Source organism: Struthio camelus, chromosome W (assembly GCF_040807025.1).
Source record: "Struthio camelus isolate bStrCam1 chromosome W, bStrCam1.hap1, whole genome shotgun sequence".
Classification (NCBI taxonomy): domain Eukaryota; kingdom Metazoa; phylum Chordata; class Aves; order Struthioniformes; family Struthionidae; genus Struthio; species Struthio camelus.
The window spans coordinates 13,678,326-13,699,441 of record NC_090981.1 but is presented as its reverse complement, the minus strand read 5'-3'; the positions used below and the strand labels follow the sequence as shown (position 1 = coordinate 13,699,441).

The 21,116-nt window shown below is 38.5% G+C and overlaps 1 long non-coding RNA gene and 1 pseudogene across 3 annotated transcripts; both read left to right on the top strand.

Moving 5' to 3' along the window:
- LOC104148639 (aminopeptidase O-like) overlaps nt 1-21,116 on the top strand; it is a 199,263-nt pseudogene that overhangs the window by 113,241 nt on the left and 64,906 nt on the right.
- On the top strand, nt 2,746-9,823 carry LOC104148637 (uncharacterized). 3 transcript variants are annotated; one of them, XR_011137344.1, is made up of 6 exons: nt 2,746-2,861; nt 2,981-3,043; nt 3,732-3,815; nt 5,314-5,398; nt 6,027-6,182; nt 6,343-8,799. It is a non-coding gene; the product is annotated as an uncharacterized lncRNA (long non-coding RNA). The 3 variants fall into 3 exon arrangements; XR_695172.2 differs by lacking the exon at nt 6,027-6,182 and having other exon boundaries at nt 2,758-2,861; XR_695173.2 differs by lacking the exons at nt 5,314-5,398; nt 6,027-6,182 and having other exon boundaries at nt 2,758-2,861; nt 6,343-9,823.

Sequence of the window (21,116 nt, the reverse complement as noted above, 5' to 3'; positions counted from 1 at the left end):
GTCACTAGTAGCCGTCACAGCCTGAACAGTTTAAAGTCAGTTTTTATTTCAATTTAAAATGAAACAATTGCCTGTTGCACAAATATCCTAGTGTTTTCTAAACTATGTACAGTCCTGAAAGTTCATTGTATGCTTGGGATCTGGTCTGACTTGAAGAATAGCTGATGTAAATCATTGCCTAAGTTATGTACCAGAATATTGGGCCTGTCTTCACCCAATTGGTAGAAAGTGCTACCTCCTCCCACATACTTCAAAATTCAGTTATATTTAATCCTGCTGCTGCAAGAGTAAAGGGTCCCAGCATGCTTCGAGATGTATAAATGCTTGTTCAAATCCAATTGTTACATAGGACAGCTCTATTAGGAATCCATGAAAGAATGTCTTCCCAATTAAAGAAGGATATGCAGGACTGACTAATCCCTTCATTTCAGTTGTGAAGGCATTCAAGTATGACAGGTCAGTCTCATGTGGCACAGCACACAGGACTGCCGATGGAGGGCTATGCAGTCATTCTCCTTTCAAGTCAGGATTTACCATTTTGGTCCATCTCCCTTGTACCTACTGTAAGGGCTTTCCTTCCGGGAGTATGGAAGAATGCAGAAGGAGATCAGCTGTTCATAATAGCATAATCCTTTCTTTTCTCTCTCCCTCTCTCATTTTCCAAGCAAATTTTCCTAGTCTGGTCATGAGCTAAATCTTAATGAAGCATCAATAAGTAGAGTTAATGGCTGACTACACAGCTGGTATGCTGTGATCACAGCTTGTTAGGCCCACCCTATTTCTCTCACTGCTTGCTCTCCTCAGCAGTCTGCCTGGGGTTTGCATGTTGGATCTTCTCTTATGCTCTGTTGTAATCATCTTGTGGTAGAGATTCTTCAGGTTGTGATGTGCACAGCACCTAGCATGAGGGGATTCCCAGTGTTGGCTCTACCAGGTATATTGCCATTATAAAAAAAGTTGCTAACAATTCCTGTTGAGTTTCCTTAACAGCTGTGTAGCTCTTAAGATAAAAACAGGAGCTAGTTCTGAGTTTTGACACACGTTGCGTTTGCTTGTTCAGGGATTTTCGTCCAAAATTGGCCTCAGGGTCTGCAGGTCTGAAAATCAATGTCTCCTGTAACTTTTTTTCTCCCTAGTTTTCTCCAAACATTTGATAGGAGAGGAGGTGTAATTCTTTAAAGTATTTTGGGAAAAATCAGTTTTGCTGTTTCTATGATCCAATCCTTCCCGTAACTTTTTCTGTGGAAATGAAAGATCTAATCTGTTAACTGATTCAAGGGAGCATTTTTTTAGGTAGTTGCATTAATTTCTGTTTGCCATTAACATCAATTTTTGATCATTCTTGTTCATTATGCTCTGTTATTCTTTCTTCATTCAAACACAGAATTCAAGAGTCAATTTATAGCAGCTTTCAGAACTACCATTTAGCAGCAGATCTGTTGTAGTTTTACAATATAAAAATATGCTGTTGATACCTGTTTTAAGTTGACCTGTTGTGAGTGTGAAATAAAGATCCCTAATAAGATTTTCTACTGTGATATCTCTATTAAGAAGTTCTTTTTTGTGTAATACTTCATGGTGAAGTTGCTTCTATTTAAAGCATCGAGTTTGATCTTGGCTTTGATCTAAAGCTTTTGATCTTGAAAGAAGGATGTTGTGGCAGTAAAACAAAAAGAGTAGAAGAGTTTTTTTTTTTTAAAGTGATAAAGTTAAAGGGATACTGTCAAGATTTAGTAGGCACTAATTGGACCTACCTCTATTTACTTACATCTGTTTGCAAAGTCCATCTAATTCTCTATGTGGGAGGGTTTGCTCAAACAAATGCTTTGATGAGCCTTTTTCTTTTACAAGAGCACAGATTTTCTTTTGAAGCTTTCAGGACATTGTCATATATAGCACAGAGTAGAAATTATTTTTTAAAAGCCTGAAAATACCTTATCAACATCATTTTAATTATACCAGATATGACACAGTCTGCCTTTTTTGTCTTGCATTAAATGCTAAATACTGCAAAAGCTTTTAATAATGTCCTAAGAATTTATACTATTCAAATTGTCCATGGCCAACAGTAGTTGCACCTCTCCCATCACAGCAGAGTTTGAATATCCTGTGCAAAGAGGTGCCTGAATTTAATCACCTGCTTGCTATCTCTGTTGAATAAAGTGTTTAACTTAGGCCTCAATTAAGGGGCTTGTTGTGCTATAATATGAATAAAAAGCTGATTTGGGTCTTCCTTTTCAGATACATTTCAGAACCTCCAAGATAACTCATTTGGTATTTTGGATTCTTTAGATGTCAAGAAAGCAGTGGGAAAAACTTTTAGGCGCTTGATTGTGGTGTTGCTTTCTGTCTTGAGCTAACCCCATTAGCCCATTCCCCTGTATATAACAAGCAGTGGTTGGGAACTCCAGTAGCAGAGGAAAGCGTACCTCAAAAATGAGACTGTGGTGAGTGTGTGCGGGGGGGGAGGCTGGCTGCAAAGGGCCGTCCCTTAGGGCAGTGGGGACAGGGGGAGCCCAGCACAGGGCTGCCTGCAGCGGCGGGGTCCCTCCTCGGCGGGGCCGGGTTGGGCTCCCCCGCGGCCGCCGCTGTGCGCGCGGCGCGTTGGGCTCGCGCAGTGACCGTTACTGCCCACCGGGCAGGGGGACCGCAGCCCATCAGTGGGGAGCCTGGCGGGCCGCCCTGGAGCCGGTGACGAGGAGGGCTAGGAGCCGCCCATCCCTACGTCTTTAAGGCAGGCTCCTCCTCTCCGCCGGGGGCTGGAGCACGGGGGCGGGGGACCCCGTGAAGGTGTTTTATTTCCTACTGAGGGCTGTGGTGTGTTGGGCCACGGTCGTAGCGGATCGGGAATGTGGCTCTGGGTAATGCTGAGGCTGGTTGGGCTTTCCGTGGCGTGCCCCGTCCCGGGGCCTGACGGGAAGGGAAGTGAGGGGATTCTGTGGGTGAGCTTGCCTCAACGTGTGCTTCCTTCCCTGTGTAGCCTTTGCTGGAGGAGGGTAAGACTTAGAAGGAGCATCAGCTTGTCCAGTAAGTGAGCAGTGAGGTGAGGAGAAAACCTTCTTTTGCAGTTGTTCAGTGCTCTCTCTGGACTATTTTTCCTCCTTGTGTCCTTTCTCCCTTGCAGATCTCCTCCTTTAGTTTTCTACCTGACACCCCCCACCCCTCCCTGCTTTTTCCTTAAAAATCATTGTTTTTGTATTAAGAATATAAATGTTTGTGTGTGGAAAAAACAAGTGTTACTACCTTATTAAATAATGACTATCCCATTGTCTAAAACTGGCATTGGTAATTCAGAAGAATAGTCAAGTGGGTGGCTGGAAATAAATATGTTGCTTGACACAGAAAGTGTAAGGAATAGAATGCAGAAATTTTCCCTAGGATTTTTGCATGCCACAACGACAACTTTCCATTTGGCAAACTGGTCTGGCATTATATGTGTTTACTTTTTACTAGAAAAACTTAAGCTGGGAGCTGTAAGTTTGTTTTAGTAAAGAGCAGAAAGGAAAAATACTGCATAAAATGAAAAACATCACCTCACACTTTGACCATGTCACAAGCAACTAACCAGATTGCCTAAAACCATGTCATTCTAGACTAGCAAAGTGTTTTCCCTCTTTCCAATGAAGTAATGGAAAAATGTGTCTTGAGTCTGTTTATAGTTTATTAATGCTGCATAGCTGCACTCAGGTTGCATCTTCTTCCTAAAAAAGCACTATGGTTTTGAACTCCAGGTGACAAAATGGATTCAGACAAACCAGAGGATCAGAAAAAGCAGCAAAAAGAAAAGAAAGCAGGATGAAGTTGTTTCCCAGAAGGTAGGGGTTCATGATGTGCATTTGTGTAATGGGACAAAGGGCAGCACATCTGAAATGCTTTCAGAGGGTGCCCTTTTAAGGACTAAAGAGACATTCTTAAGCTTCTTTGACAAGGTGATAGTAAAAGGGTATTAGTTACTGGCACAATTTTGATGTGTCATTATATATTTGCTATGGAAAGAAATAAATAATCTTTCAAGAGGTCAGTAACTTAGACAAAATTTCCCCACACTTGTATTTAACTTGAACGTTCTGAGGAAGAAAGATGAGAAGGCTTTCATCAGAAAAAGCAATAGTACTTGAGAGCTTCTGACAGAATCTGCACCATTATTTGCAAATATTCAGATACTGTTAATTGAGAAACAGTTTTCTTGGTGGGTATTGGGACAATAATAGATACATACATAGAAACAAATGTTCTGACTATGCTGTTGATGCTTTATTTAGAGGATGTGTTTGGAAGTCTTCTGTTTGCAGTGTGAGAGAACTCATGAAAATGTGTCTTGATGGTTGTTCTAAGAGACTTCAGAAGATTTAAAAAGCTGAGTACAAGCTAAATTAACTCAAAATATTTTTAAACCAATAATTTTTGATTAGCTATTCTGAAACATGTTCTATAATGCTGGCTATTTAAATCACAACGTGGCAAGGTAAGTAGCTGACACTTGCATAGCTGTTTTCTATCTTCTGAAGAAAAAAAACGCTGTCTCAAATACCAGTCACTAATGAATAAAGATGCATTTCTAAATGCGTTACCAGAACTATGATTTTTTTTTTTTGCTTGTCTCAGTTTTACAAACAAGTTTTTAATTACTAAATTCTTGTTACCTTTAAAGGATTAAAAAAGCAGTGTGTCGTTTTGCTGTTTCAACACTGCTTCTAGAATGTATGATTTAATCATTGCTCTTCCTGTAGCCAAATTCTTGCTGATAGCATGGCTGCCAACTCCTGGGATGCGTTGCCTTAGTATGGGCATTGCAGTATTTGACAAATGTCCACAAAGTGCATTGTTGCATGTGGGTGGTTTACCAGCTCCATGGTGAGTTTAAAAAAAAAAAAAAATGCCAGATTGCATACTTTAATTCATTACTTTTATTTTGTAGCTGGGATACACCATTTAGGAAAATATCTTCTATATTGTCATAGCTTAGAGACATGATCTAAACAGAGATAGCAATAAATGGTTGCACCAAATAATTCCTTTTCTGTTTGTATTTCTATATGTGAATATGAAGCATGTATGTTTAGCATTTGTATTTAGGATCACTTTATGTTAAGACAGTGAAGGCTTTTTTTTAACATTAAAAAATGTATCCTCATGTGACTTTGCTAACTTGAGCAAAATCATGCATCAAAGGTACAAATAACCCTAATATAAGTTACAGTTTGTATAGTTTGAGGTATTTTTAAATTATACAAAGTAGATTCACTGCTATATCTTTGACAGTAGGCTTGAAAGTACCTTATACTGTTATACCTTTTTCATCTCTTTTTATAGGAAAAAGCTTCCCCACTGTGAACCTCTCTGTACTGATAAAATTCCATTTGCACTAGGGGGGTCGTTCTGCTCTTACTGTTCCAAGGTTTGTGAGAAAGAACTCTAGCTTATAGACTAGTGATGTTAGAAATGCAAAAAAGATAAGGTCTATTCACTGTAACAATAACTGAAAGTGCAGGGTTTTTTTCTAATAGTAATTCTTTGAGAACTGTGAGTAGAAATGTAAAGTAAAACTAATGGCAAGAATATGTATTGTCTTCTAAGATCCATAAGTATTAATAATTCTTGGAAATTCAGTGCAGATTCAGAGAGCTGCAGCGGCAGGGTACTCAACCCAAGGGGAAGGAAAAGGGGAGCTTAGCGCTGAGCTTCTGTTTGGCCCTGCAGCCATTGACTGGGTGCTGAGGGTGGGATTCCTTGGGTTCCTTAGAAGTTTGGTCATTGCAATGATGACTCTTCCAATAGAGTTGGGGACAAGAGAAAAAGGGAGAGAGGTCTCTCTGGTGCTGGCAGAGCTTTATTGGATTACTTGGATTCAGACTTGGTTCCAATGAAAAGGTTCAAGCATGGGCTGCCCAGTCGGTGTGGATGGTGCTAACCTCTGTTCCACTGGAATTACAAATTTTTAACTGTGTCCATATTGGGTTATATCAGAAACGGCATCGTACAGCAGTATGAAGTACTTCTTTCTTTTTTCTCTTGTTTTTCCCCAGAAAATACATAATGAAAAAGGGGCCATTGAAGAAAGTAGAGGTAGGGATAAAACCATGGAGTGAGAAGAAGGAGATGAGAAACAGAGCAATAAGCAAACAGAAAAGTCTGAGAGTTGGTACCAGCCTTGTTATGCTCATATCACAAATGTAATTAAAGTAAGGTTACTGACATTTTGCCACAGCTTGAAAACTGAACTGTGTGTTGGTCTTGCTTATCCTTCCAGAACATGCACTAACTTATTACGTGTAGCTTTTAAACTTCTCTGTTCCTGTGTTGTCCGATTTTTTTCCTCTATCATTTTTTCCTTTGTGATAGGAAATCCCATTTCTAATGCAAGATGGATGACTTTGCTATACTGAGACACTGCAAAATCAAAGCAACTGCTTCTGCATCCAAGTACAAAATCTAAGACAGAGAACTCTCTGTGTGTGGAATAAGTGAAACAATTGTGGAGGAAAGGTCGCTGACAACTGCATGGGAATTGCTTCCTGAAAAAAGTTGCCTTCTAAAGAGTTAAGATTTTAGGAGTCGGCTTTACGTATGCATATATGTATTTAAATAACATTTGAAGATGCCATGCGTTGGATAAGAACTGTGTAACTGATAGCGTTAACTGCACTCAAGGGGCATGTGAACCAGTGGGGAAGCTTGCATAGAAAGGTGTGATGCTGCTCTCCACTGTGGACCCGAGTGCAATGGATTATGGCAGTGTAACAAATAACCATAGGTGAGAAAGACTTTCTAGATAACTAACTAAAAGTTCCTTTTATTTTACTTTCTTCTCTTATCTTCTTTTTTGTTCTTCAGTTTTTTTCTATTTCAAACCTTCTTGTTGCTCTGCAAGTACTTTATAATAAAAGTTGCTAGAAAAATAATCTTTTCCCTGTTTCTTTCCCTGCCTTTTCTTTTGCTCTTCTCCTTTGTCTACTTCAGTCACCTTCATCGCTGTTCATGCCTCTCTGTTCATTTTCAGTCTCCTTTTCTACTACTTTCTCCTTAAGCTCTTCTCTTTTGCTCACCCTATTTTCTGTTTACAGTACTCTGTAGATAGTCTTTTGACCTTCCCCCCCCCCCCGTGTGTGCATGCACATACACAAGTGTATACACACTCAAACCTTGTACTTGTGCTTTTGTCATTCTCCCTCTTCTCATACTCTTTACTGTTTGTTTAATCTTACCCTGTCTCTTCATCTTGTCAGTTAGCTGGTCAGCACATCTAGTGATCGGTACTGTGTATCAATATCGCAGTATGCACAGCAGAATGTTGTTTATGTGACTAAAATAGAGAAGGTAGAATAGAGCTTGGAAAGAGTTGGTTGGTTAAAATTAGTAGTGTTTTAATATGCAGAGTGTAATAAAAGTGCTAAGTATTATTTTTGTTGTTGTTATACTGGACTATGCCTGGTTAGACAAAAAAATTCCAGTCCTTTCAATTCTGAGTGTTAGGTGGAAGAAAACCTTTTAATCAGACTAGCGCAATTGTAGCATGTGATCTGCATCTACTGTGGAGTTTGAGGGGGGAAAATACTACTTTTTTATTAGTAACTAGTTCATTTTTATACATTGATTACAAATGTTGGTATCTAATTTGCCTGTGACTGAAGTTCAGCGTTAATGATACGTGAAAGCTGCTTTGAAAGCGTTCAAGTAGTAGAAAAAGTGTCATAGGACAGGATACCAAGGGTGATCAGTAATTAGGGGGAGCACTGAAAAATACACACTCACAAAATAGGTGAGGAAGACTAGTTCTTGCAAATTATCAAAATCGAGTTTGCTTTCAGTTTTAGTTTGGTTCTACACTGAAACTTTGAGGAGTAATTCAGCTTCTCCAGAATAGTTTATGATGCTTTCTTGGAAATACTGTCTTCATGTTTTTAAAGTTCATCTGCTAGTTTACTAAAAATATGATTGCCTTTGGGTTTGTGTGTGTGTGTGGCACTCCCCCCCCCCCCCCCCCCCGTGGTTGCTGTCATTAATTTTTCACTTTCTTCTCACTCCAGGGTTACAACTGTCAGCAGTATTTAAGCTCTGATAATAACCTGAGCAAAAATGACTTTGTTTTGAAATAGCTGTTAAGTTTCTAATAAAGAAACCGTTGTAATATGTATGGCTAATGCTAAATGCTATAGCTCTTTTATACTTTAAAAATAAACTGACCAGTATAACTAAAAGACAAGAAATGGATCTTGTAATTCATTAAAATAGGTTGTGGTGTTCTAATTTAAGTAGAAAATGTTTTGAAATCTCAGTGAAAAAAATGTAGGGAGAAGAAAATATGATGTGGTAAAAGAAAGGTTCTGTATAACTAGAGAATTTAATCAGGATGATGTACTTCTGCTTATTCGTAATAAAGTAGCTTTAATGTAATATACATTATTAAAACCTTAATTCTTACATATTGTTTGCTTTTCAAAACAAATATTTTTACTTGAATCTACCAAACTGAATTAAATCAAGGACCAAAGGACATCTCTAACTTGTACACAATATAGAGCTAACAGCTTAAAAATGTAGTAAGAAGCTCTAGAGTTCTTTAGACAGTGTTCAGTGGAGTCATTCACTATACCTAACCCTTCCAAATTCTGTTCATCTTGCAGAACTTTCTAGGAACCCTATAAATGTGTTTGTTGGCCTTCACTGATAACATATAACACTTAATTCTATTGGCAAGCAAGGCAAGAGAATTCAGATGGAAAATTCTGTATCTACCTCATGCATAAGAGCTGGGTTGCCATAAATGTTGTTAAGTCATATTAGAAATAGAGCTTGTAGTTTTAAAAACTTTTCCTCCAAATACATATGAATGTAATTGCAGATCATTAAAACTAAGCATTTTCATCATTTAGCTTTCTGTCTCCATAAAAATATCTGTATTTATGGATTGTTTGGAAACTGTAACTATACAGCTTCAAAGAACTCTATTTTTAGGATAGCTCTGCCTCAAAATTGACTTAAACATTTAATAGAATAAGAAAATGCTGTGTCTATATGTAAATACATAAACATTTAAGTAGAATTTTTGATTTAGCCATGATAAGAAAAAATAGTCCAAGTCTGACCCCAGTATCAGCTGTATCTCATTTGCAATAATGTTGTGTCAGGATCTTAGTTCCCTTTTTAATAGCACCCATATCTCTTAGCAAAGAAGTGCTGTTGCATAGCATATTTCACATTTAATCCCCCAGATGGATATTATTATTATGTTGTAAAAGGGTGAATAATTCCCATTAGGGCTCTTTTTAAGATCAATGAAAGCAGCTTACCACTACATATATGATGATGAGCCCACTCCCTTTCACCGTCTGAGATGACTATTCCTAAATTAGGAGAACTCAGGCCAGCATGGCCATGTGTTGAAATAGTTTAAAGTTAACAGATAATTACATCACTGTTAATTACAGCAGTTCAAGCCAGCAGCCACCCCCCTCTTGTGCTGTGAAAGATTAAGGTCACCTTAATGTAAAACACAAGGTTTGTGCAGCAAAGAGAAAAAGCTGTTTTAGCAGAGGGTTTCTTCCTTTTGATTTGTAGGAAGAATTAGTTAACATCCTGTGATGGACCACTATTTGCCTCATTGGAGGCATTTTAATGAGGTAGTATTTGTACGTGTTATCACATGATGCTAACAAGATAAATTACATTACTGGGATCTATTAATGCCACTGAAGTTTGGTTCTGCTGTTTCTAGTTAAATCCCGCTGTTTGGCAGTTGAAATGTGTTCCATTTACATCCTTGCTTGCGAGTACCTTTTGCCTTTAAAACAGGAAATGGAAAATATGAGAACAGTTTTCTTTCCAAAATACAGAAAAAGAAAAAACATTTGATCATTTCTAATACTTCTCAAATGTCTCCCCTATCAGTGTTTATCTAATTATAAACAGAAATGTAGTGGGTTTTAGAAGTAGAAAGCTATCACTTTTCAGGGCATTTGGAAACCAGAGTAACTTACTACATTGGGAACAAGTAGGGCACTGCATTCAAACATTCTATAATTTTTCTTCTACAGAAACTTCATATGGACTTATTTTATAATATACAATTATGCATGGCAGTTGGGGACACTTAAATCCAGTGGATTACTCAAGTTCTTCCTGATGTGATTGACTGTAATGACTCTAAAGGAATCTTAATGGTTGTCTGGGTCAAACGTGCTTTATTTCAGTATTACATTTAATACACATTGTCAGAAATAGGCTTAACAATTTTATGGTGACCACTCTTAGCCATTGCCCTTGTTCTGTGTCTTTTATCTATTTAGATTATGTTCAGATACTGTGTTGTAAAAGCACATGCATAAAAGTTTGTAAGAATGGATATTGTTATTTAAAGAAATATATGAGCACAGAAGGTAAAGACTAGAGCTTTTACAAAAGTGATTTAAAAGACTTTCAAAGTTCTTAATCTGTGTTTTGATTGATGGCCATAGTCCTAAAAGTGGACACTGGTACCACTCATAATACTGCCCTTCTTTCCCCCTCCACTCCTTCCCCCCCCCCCCCCCCCAAAAAAAAAAAAAAGTCTTTTAAAGCAGGCAAGTAGCTCACTGTAAAAAAAAACAAATGCATTCTCTATGGCTTTAATTAGGCAGGATTGAGTTTTTAAAGATGTGTAAGTTGTACTATGCTCATTTGCTCTATGTTGTGTATCCTTTTCTCGTGGGCACCAATTGAGTGACTTCTCACGGTTGTCTAGTTTCTGTCTTCATCTGCTTTGCTCACACGTTTTGTGAGCCCTGTACCAGCATTTAAAACTAAACAATAGTATCTGAATGTTATTATGGAAATGTGTAGGTCTATAGGAAGACTCTTGATGCTGACAAACTATCTAATATCTGCCTACAGTTTTACTGAAACTGTAGTCTTGGTGTGGATGAGTGTGAATATTATTTTTTTTCTTTTCCTCTTTTTACTGTTAAGCTAAGTTCTTACCCTACAGTGAGTGCTGCCCAGGCAGTCTCTGTATCTGAACAGCATTCTTGAAGTATAGGAAATATTGTTGTTTTAATTCTTCGTAGGTTTGATTCACAAATGATTTCCAGTGGCAATTTACTTCATAAAGAAGGTGTAAGAAAGTTGTTTTCCTCCTCTGCTGTAACTGTGTTCTAGTTAATAAGCATTTTCAATAAAAGTTTTTATTTTTATCAAACTGATTATTGATGGAGAAGAAGCTTATGCAATTATCTTGTTCTGTATGTGTCTTTCTTCCCTTTTTCCCTTTAATTTAGGCCTCCAGTGAGCATTTTCAATCAAATTTGTTAATGTTCTGAAACTGCCATCTCCCTGCTGGAGATCCCATGGGGACAGCCCCATTGAAGGCAAGGCAGAAGTGTGAACTCCATCCTTTTTAGGAATCCTAATAGCCACGTGATGAGGAGATGTTATGACCGTCTTAACCACAGGAAACGTTTCTGTTGACAGTTTGAGCCTATTAGACAGTTTGGTTATGAGACACCAGTTCCTAAGAAATTGGATTTCATTACTTTTGCTTCTTACAGGACTTACTGTTTTGATTTTATGAACTGTATTCTACATACTTTGCAGGTTACATGCCCTGAATGTGGTAAATGCTCTCAAACTCGAGCATGCCACATCTTTCAAATGTGGATCTAATAATGAGTTTGCCTTACAGTTGGTTTCTTCTTCCACTTCTAACACAAATACCTGAGAGAAAAAAGAGGGGCTTGAGACTTAGCTTGGAAGGCTGGTGAGCGTTTTGCTTATGTTCTCTCATCCATATTGCAAAAGGAAATGAAACAAAGCTGCAGAGTATTAAACGCTTCCATGTCCAAGATCCTGTTTATTTCAAAGAAAAGATGACCAACTTGGTGCTAGTTTTGTGATAACTATGGTTGTCATCTTGTTTTTGTTTAAATTCAAGAGATTTCTCTGCGTTTTGGCTGTACTTCTGAGGAATTCAGTGAAGCTACTCACATGTTTTAAATGCTTTGCTGAACCAGCATTCATCCTGAAGATCTATTTTCTGAGTGACTACTTTTCTGACTGAAGAGGAGATAGAGATTGGCTTCTCCTATTTGCCTGGAGTGTGTTTGTCCCATCTCCCTCCCTGCCCCCGGGAGATGTGATATGATATAATTTTTTATCTTAGAGCATAGACAAGCCATTGAGTAGGGCTTTTTTATTTTTTAGCTAAATTTTGAGGGAGAATAACTGTAGAACTCATTTGTTTTAAGCTCTTAAGAATTTCCTTTCTACCTCCTGCAACTTCCTCTCCCCTCTTCTGCCTTCTAAAGCCAAAGTAGATGCCTTTCTGAGTGTATGCCAGTTTATGGTGTGAGAAACCATAAGACAGAACTAAGTGCAGTTTTTCTAAGATTAACATCCAAATTAAATTTTTTTTTTGGACATCTTTATTTTCAGTGTTATTCTGAGTAAGCCACTTAAGTTTTCAAATGCTTATTAGAAAATAGAAGGAAATGGAAATTTTACAATTTTTTGCTGTTTCTCTTTTCTGTAGCAGGGTGTACTGACTACTAGCATTTGTGCTTAGGAGAACTGATTGCTTGAAGAGACTAGGAAGGCAGCAGAAGGGATCTTGAGGATTTATAGATACAGATAGAATTTATAGATACAGAAGATGTTTTAAATAAAAAATACAATACATAATATCTTTTTTAATATATCATACTTTTGTTCTAATGCACCCCTTTTATTCTGTAATATCTGTAATATTTATCAGGGACTTAAACATTTGCTCTTCTTTGAAAAAGTACCACACCTCCTTTTCAGGAAGGGGAGGAAACATATGATAACTTTTTTTTCCCTGTACATTCTGTGCATTGCTCCTAATTTTATGGCACCTCTGAGTTGTATTAAAGTAGCTTCTCAGAACACTAGTAGTGTGAAGATAAAGCTGTAATAGGACTGCACGTTTCCAAAATGCCTTCCATTGAAAGTAAAGTACCTTTTTTTTATCGAAGGACCTTGTTACCATAGAATGAGATACCTCTAAAACATATAATGTGTTTCCTCTACTGCCACTGCTGAAAGACAGGGAATTTTAATATTTTTCCTTGTTTTACAGATGGGGAGCCAAGGCACAGAGATGCTAGGTAGCTTGTCCAAAGGTACCTAGGAAGGTTGGGCAGAGCAAGGAAATAGACTGAAATTTTCAAATTTGAGTTTGGTGTCCTAACACGCTTAAACCTTCACCTGAGGGTTCTCTTTGTTATAAATATCAGGGAATTAAGACACAATTTTCCATGAGGTGGTTAGTGCATAAGGCACCAAAGTATGGACAGGTTGAATAGTTTATCTAAGGTGATACGTTTAAGCTGTAGCAGAGCAGGGAACAGAAGCTAGTACTGTGACTGTCCTTTGTTTTTCAGAAAAATACTATAAAAGGCCCAGTATATACAGTTGTGTAGTTGAAAATGTGAACGTGAGTATGGGAGCATACATTTTATCAATATTTATATGGCTAATAGAAAGTATGTTCTATTGCAATAACCTTAATTCATTAATGGTTTTGACTGTAAGCATCAAATAAAAGTATTGGCTTTGAGTGTATTTTGAAGGATAGTAATTTAATGGATAGCAATTTACCTTTTTATCTTTGTCTAAATGACTGTATGCTCTCCTGTAACTTACAACACAAAGGGAGATTATAATACATAAAAGCTTACTAAATCATTTTTTTCAGCGCAAATAGTTTTGATTGTAAAACTTTAGGTCATGGTATGATAGGGGGTTGGAGGCACGATGCTGAGTATAGAAGCCAGAAATGTGCCTGTGTATTGTCTGCTCAGCATAGAAAGAGGTATGAGGGATACATCATCTGCTCCTCTCTTACTGAGCTGGAGGTAGTAAAAAGCAGGGATCTATGAGAAAGAACAATTGTATACATAATTCTTTATTATACAAGTATATTCATCCTAATGATGTGTGATGCTTTGTAAATATGTAGGCAGAAATATAGGGGTAAATATCTTGTGTGAATGTCTGGGTGTTGATTTAGCCTTCTGGTATAAAGTGGTACATAATTAAATATTTAAAGGGTTACATTTAATTAAAGGTAGCTGGCTAGACCATCAGATTCTCTTATGGTTTCCTGTGCAGTTTGTCAGGGACATAGGGAGTTCTGAAAACAAGCCATTTTCTTCTTGCAAGGGTGTGTTTCATATCTTGCACTTGTTTTTAGTCAGTTATAGCCTGTGAACATCCTGTATAGGAATTTGTTTGAAGTGTGTTTTTTTTTTTTTTTTTTTGAAAAGGGAGGTTGTATAATACCAATGACCTAGATGGTGTGTAGACAGTAATTTTTTTTCATTTGTTTTCTCTTGTCCAGAGCATTGAGACAGGAAGCATTCTTAGAATTATTTTTAGATTTTTAAAAGTCAACCTTGATTTCCTCATGTAATAGTAATCCCTTGGCTAGGCCTAAAAGCAATATTGTTTACTTTTCCATTGTGCCATATGTTTACAATTTTTGCTTTATTTTGGGTGCCTGTTTATTAAAAAAGTACTTAAAAAACAATTTATATTGAGTTGTCATATCTGAACTGTTTGGGCACAGAGGAAAGTGCTCCGTGATGTATCCATGATTCTTGTCACTGTGGGCCTAAATCAGACACAATAGGTGGTTTGATTTATTGCAATTCAGTGAGATTATCATGTCAAAAAAACTGATCACTTTCTTGCTCTGTAATTACAGAATCACAGAATTGTTTAGGTTGGCAGGGACCTCTGGAGATCATCTAGTCCAACCTCCCTGCTCAAGCAGGGTCCTCTAGAGCATATTGCCCTGTTGTCTTTATTACGTTGCATTTGTAGTGACAGAAAGACGCTGTGCAATTAGGAGTCAGTAATTCTGGTTCCCTTCTTAGCTTATATCCTCCTTATTTTCCAACCAAGCAGTCAACTGAAGTGAACTGTAGATCTGAATGTGTTTTATACCTAGGTCATGGAGTGGCAACTGCTTTAGTTGATGAGTCCTTTTAGTCCTTTTTTTTTAACCAAGAAAAATTGGGTGCATCAGTGTTTTTCTGTAACCCCTACCTTTGCTCCTCGTTCCGTTTGCAGCATTAAGACCTGGGAGACTTCTATAGAAATGTTGTCTGAAATGTGCATAGGATGCAGAATTACTGAAACTTGTTATCCTTTCTTCTACCACACAAATGAGCTAGACTATACAGAGAGGGTAAGCAGGATTTAAGTTCTGCATCTTTGTGATATAAAAATATACTTAGCTATTTGTTTTTTTGTTTTTTGTTTGTTTGTTTTTTTACTTGGGAAGCTAACTTACTATTTATAAAACATAAACTGAGATTGGTAGATGCGGTAACTGTGAGAGTTCAGGGAGTTGCTGTTTGTTTTTTGCTTGGTGTCAAAGCAATGATGACTGATTGTTCAGAGTAAGGAGATAGAAATGTTGATTGTTCTTTGTGCCGGGCATCAGCTTTTCAGTATCTTATTCGCATTTGTCTGCAACACAACTTGATGTTTGCAGATCACATGCTAGCCAGTGTTTGACTGTATTCCTTTCATCAATAAAAAGCTGGTGTCTTTGACTCAGGAAGAGAAAAGCTCATCTTTATCTGAATGTTTTTATTACCTGCAAACCTTGGAATGAGCCAAATGAATAAAATGTAAAAATGTCTTTAGATGACAGAATAAAAATCCCTCATGGCTCAATAAGTCTGCCATAGAAAAGAGTTACTTTTGGAGAATATTATGTGTACTTGAGTTTTAATTGGCCATAACACTGAAAGTGTGTCTGTTATATGTTTATGAAAGCCTGATTGTGGACACAGAAATGTGAACTCTGGGTTACTTACTTGAAGATCTAAAAAACAGAGTAGCTCAATATTCGTGACACAGAGGAAGAACTAGACAGTGAGAAAAGTTGGATCAATTTACCATTGCTTTCATTATGATTCTAGTTATACTTGCATTTTTTTATATAAACTTGTAAGTGGCAAAAAGGAAAGTGACTAAGCTGTGAAATGTTATCAACACAGATAACATCCTTGATATCATAAAATGCTCATTGCCCTTAGTATCTTGGCTGAGGAGGAGCTATAGGTAGGTATAGGAAAGGAATTGCAGGAGGAGAGTTGAAGCTCTTCCCCCCCCCCCCTCCCCCCACCTGTGTATCCCACTGGGGAAGCTTCTGTTCTCCCCTTTGGGAATATTACAACTGGCCCCATTGTTAGCCTGTGAAGCCCTCCAAAATAGGGCATAAATGCAAAGTAGCTTTTAGTTACAGGTAGGAAGAATTTGGCTACTTAATTATGTTGTGTTTCCTTTTTAATATTAGAAGATAGGAGAGGGGGGGTGAAGAGATGTATAGAGGGAATGTCAAGCTAAAGATGCCTTACAAGTATATCCTTCATATCTTAGAAACTAGCATAGTGCAAGTGGCTTTTTCCAGTTTATTGAATTTATTACTGTCTTGGCTTAGTTATGTGTGGGTGTTCCGCAATGCTGACTCTATCCAAAGTACTGGCAAAGATTTAACAGTAATAGAGCTGAAATTCTGACTTTCATATTAAATTAGGCATGGTTACAAGACAAGAATTATTTGAAGTTTTTATGAAGCAAATGACTGACCGAACAAGCAACTGGGATGCAAATAGTTTTCATGTATGTTTTCTTTGTTGGGTCAAAAATGTATTCAGGATACAAAAGGTTCTTATTTAGGGAGCAACTTGAAGGGACTCTCCCAGTAAGATATTTCTTAATCTTTAAGACCCTCAAACTTCTCCCTCTACCCCCAGGTTTCCTGTTTGCAAAGCTTCCCACTTTTTCTAAACACCTATAGCTACATACAACTATCCTGTGTGTTTCAACCAGACTGTTGTGTGTTTTTATATATTATATATATATATATATATACACACATACATCTAATATATATAGACTTGCTGGCAGCTGTATTTTTGAAATATTTTAGAAAACGTCTTCTGTGATGTAGTAATGGCCAAATGGACTTCCCATGTGTTTCCTTGGCCTGCTTTATATCTATGTTGCTGTGATTCCATGGCAGTGTGCTAGAGCCATTCCTGCCTGTGTTATGGGTTACGGTATGGATGAGAATCATGAAAGAAATGTTGTTTCATGCTACTTCAAGCAGAAACTTCTGTTAAACTTAGTGGTGTGGTGATGGGTCAGTTCAAACTTCTGTTTTGAGCTAGAATTCTGCTATGCATTGGAAATGGTTTGATAACCCTATATTTGACAAGTTTAGGTTGTTATGTGATTAGAGAAAACAATGGTAAAAATTCTGGCAGTCACTGGTCAATCTGCACTTGAGTCTTCTCCACTGTTCCTGCTGGATTAGTCCCGTGTTAGTCTTGGGGTTAGCAGCACTGGGTGCTTTGGGGGAAATGAAAGATAGAGTGGCATAATTAAGTCTTAGTCTCTCCACAGTACCATGTACCAAATGCAGTTCTCTTATCTTCATTTCCTTTCTTGCATTGTACCCTGTCTGCCTGCATTTCTAGATTGGTTTCTTTCCATATTCCCTACCCTGCCTCTCCTCATTACTTTGTTGTGAAGACTTGAGTTTCAGCAACGTCTTTTATTTTCTCCTTTTGCAAAAAGGCTGTCATGAGGGTGAAAATCCATTCATAGCCAATGTTTAGATACACTGTTGTAATGAATGCCTGTCCTTCACTTGATTTAGATCTTTCAGCCTTTTTTTTTTTCCGGCTTGCCTATGAAAAAGAAGAAGATTAAAGGTTAATGTTTGTTTGGTTTGTTCTCTGATTCAATTAATGGAAAGTGAATGCATCTCTCTCTGTGGAGCAACTGTGTGATACTGATACACTTGCCTTCCTTTTTTTCTTCCTGTACCCTTGCTTTTGTGTGCTTGTTACATATAATAGCAACTGTAGAGAATGCATTCTTCAGATTGAGCCAAAAATGAGTCGTATCTAAGGGTTGTTCAGTGTTTTGAATGAAGCAAGTTACCTATTTCCTGTTAGTTGTTTTAGGAGCCATTTCTGCTGAGAAGGAGAGTATTACTTAAAATCCTTTTTTGATGGTTTCAGCAAAAGCCCAGGCTAGGATAGATTTGAAGATGCATATCAACAACATCTGTGACGCGCCACTAGAGGGGCAGCCGGGATTCTTTCGGATCCCGGGGTTAGCTGCACTGAACTCGAGAGAGCATCACTTGTCCAGTGTGAGAATTTGTTAGAGCTAAGCGGTTATAACGAAGCTAAAGGAATAGCAAAGCCAGAACTGTAACAGGACTGAAACTATATCTACATAGCAGAGCGCTACAGTTCAGTCACGGGTGCCCGGTACAGCGACCGCTCGCGCCCTTTCCTTGAGGGCCACCCCTCCGGGCTAGTTTTCCCCGGCTTCTCCTCACCACGCCGTTGGCATCAGGGGCGTCCCGCTGACGGGCGGGCGCTCGGGTCCGCAGGCCAGCTGACGGTGGGGCCGAGCGCACGCAAACGTATGCGGCTTGCTCCCTTTTATAGCCGGTCAGAACCATGCCAGCCCCCAGCTATGCCAAAGCCGTACGGCTCTAGGCAATAGCAGTGCGCGCATCCCCAGGTGACCTCGTGCTCAGCCCGCAGCACTGCTCCGTTGGCAACGATGCGCCCATGAACGGGTCGTTCTGCGGGGAATGGCTCCACAGCGCCGAGATGTTTGTGGTGTGGGTCTGCGGTGTCACTCCGCCTTCGTCTGGACTTGTCAATCACGGGGTCGTTGGAGGGTGCGCCCCCAGGCCGCAGCGACCCCGCAGTGTGGTGGCGCCGGCCGTGGCGCACCCGGCGTTCGTTAACGCCTGGGGAGACCCCAGAGCGAGCCCCTCTTCGCTGGGCTGCGCCATCCCGCAGTCCCACCCTTGCCTGTGCGGCGCCTGTCAGTCTTGACAGAATAAGAACATACTAAAATCCAGATACAGAGTTTATTCAAGAGTCTGTTGTGATTTATGATTTTCTAGTCAAACACTGGGCTTTGGAAACTGAGTAAGGCAAACTGTAAAGATTGTATTATCAAATATTCATGTAGTTGTGGAGAGTAAAAAGGGTAACAAAATATTTTTGTTTTTGCAATGTCATTTCCAGTTGTGCAACTACAATAGAATTTTAGCTCTGTTAGTAGCAAGGAAATGTCTAGCAAATAACGTTCCCCTTTAGTTGCTTTATTTTTTAAAAAAGTTTATTGTTTAAGTTGGTAATGAGGTAGTATGTGTTAAGAGCAGAGAATGAAGCACTACTTTTGTTTTTCCACTGTTTGAGTAGTGCTAACAGTAGAGTGGATGCTGTGATCTTCAAATTGCACGTGGGTGAAGCCAGCCCAAGTGCTTAGGTGAACCAGAAGTTTGAACTGCTAAGCTGCGTGTTTTTTTTTTTTTTAAATAAGCTCTACAGTTAATTGAATGATGGAACTTTCTGTTTCATGGTACATGGATTTTTTTTTAATGTAGATTTCTTTTTCCAGCTTTCCTTTTGCAAGCCTCATCAGGGATAACAGTAGTAAGTCTTGCTGATGTGTAATATAGTATTGTTTTGTTGTAGGTTTGCTTTCACTTTTTAATGAAGATCTATAAAATTTAAGAGTTAAGAATTCAATGACACTCTCCCTTGTCACATAAGCTTCGTTGCTTTGGAGATATCCCATACAGGTTACTGAGTGGTTTGCAAAACTGAGCTCTTGGCTTGTTGAGCACATAAATGAAAAGCATCAAGAAACGTACATGACTCCTGGCTGGTTTGGGCACCTACGATTGACTGTTTTCTCTGATGCTTTGTAATGTGATTTGATTTGGAGGCAAGTGTGATGTTGTATGTCATGTTCTTTAAGCCATATGAAATCAGGAGAACTGTTTAGTGATTTCCTCTGCTTCCAAAGACATGATACTATTGATTCAGATGTTTATGGATAATCACTGTAAATGAGGAAGAAACTAGCCTTTTTGCTTAGCTGTATTACAAGAGCAGTGATCAGTGGAACCATGAGGGACAAGATGCGCACACAGTATGAAAAGAAAGTGAAAGGGAGGGAGAGAGGCGTAGTCTAAAATGACAGCGCATGCAATGGGAGCCATCTTCAAGATTCAGTTGTGGATATGCTACTGCTCTTTGGGAAGCTGTTGCAGCTTCCCCTGTGTGTACCTTGCCCAAAATTTGTAGGAAAAAGATGCCTATAGCATATTCTGTTGTAAAACCATCTGTGTTTTTTTGAGTCTAGATTGCGTATTCCAAGTCTTGTTGCAAGCATCCACTAGAAGTAGTGGATGAATGCTTACAGTTAAACAATAAGTCATTGGGAGAGGGCTGAGAGAGTTGCCCAGTTATTGCCTCAAAGAGAAGAAAGAAATAGTTAAAGAAAAGCCAATACGAGGAGGGAACCTGAGTTTAAAAGAGATCCAAGCTGTAAGTTTTTAGGGGAGGAGTACCTGTCCTTGTTAAGAATGGCTTTCTCCCAAATGGGAGTATCCCTCTCCCAGTGGGTTTTGAGAGTGTAGCAATTCCTAACCTTTATGGCATGCAATGCCTTCTGACTAGTTTGCTATTAGGAAATTTCTCCATAAAATGTTTCAGGTTTTGTATTCTTTCTAGTATCTTTGTTTCCATATATAAACCATATGTTAGAATCTTCTTTGGCTGCACTGCTTTAACATTAGTTAACAGAGAAACCCTCTTGAAGTCATTATGAAAATGACTGTTCTGAGAAGGAAAGACACACTAGAAAGCTCTCAAATTGTAGGTCAAGCATGGGGGGAGGGGGGTTGGGAACGACAACAGGGACTTTCAAATTCAGTGAGAAGTGGATTTTGTATATGCTTGGATATCTGATAATCCTGCAGTTAATCCAAAAACACATTAATTACCTTTATAATAAAAAGCAAGCTGGTTAAACCAGGAGTTCCCGTTATTAATGTAATACAAGTATTAAAAATAGAATTTGCAGCAAACAGGATGTCTGGTCATAACTGTGCAGTTTCAGTTGCCCAGTATTTATGTAACTGAACTTCTGTGCTGAGATCAGAGAGCAGTGAGAGCCTCATGACTGAATAAAAATCCTGTTTAATTTGATCACACCAATACAGAGCTGCTGGAAGGAGTTGGTTACCATTTAAGGATGATGTGGAGAAATGAGTAAGTGCC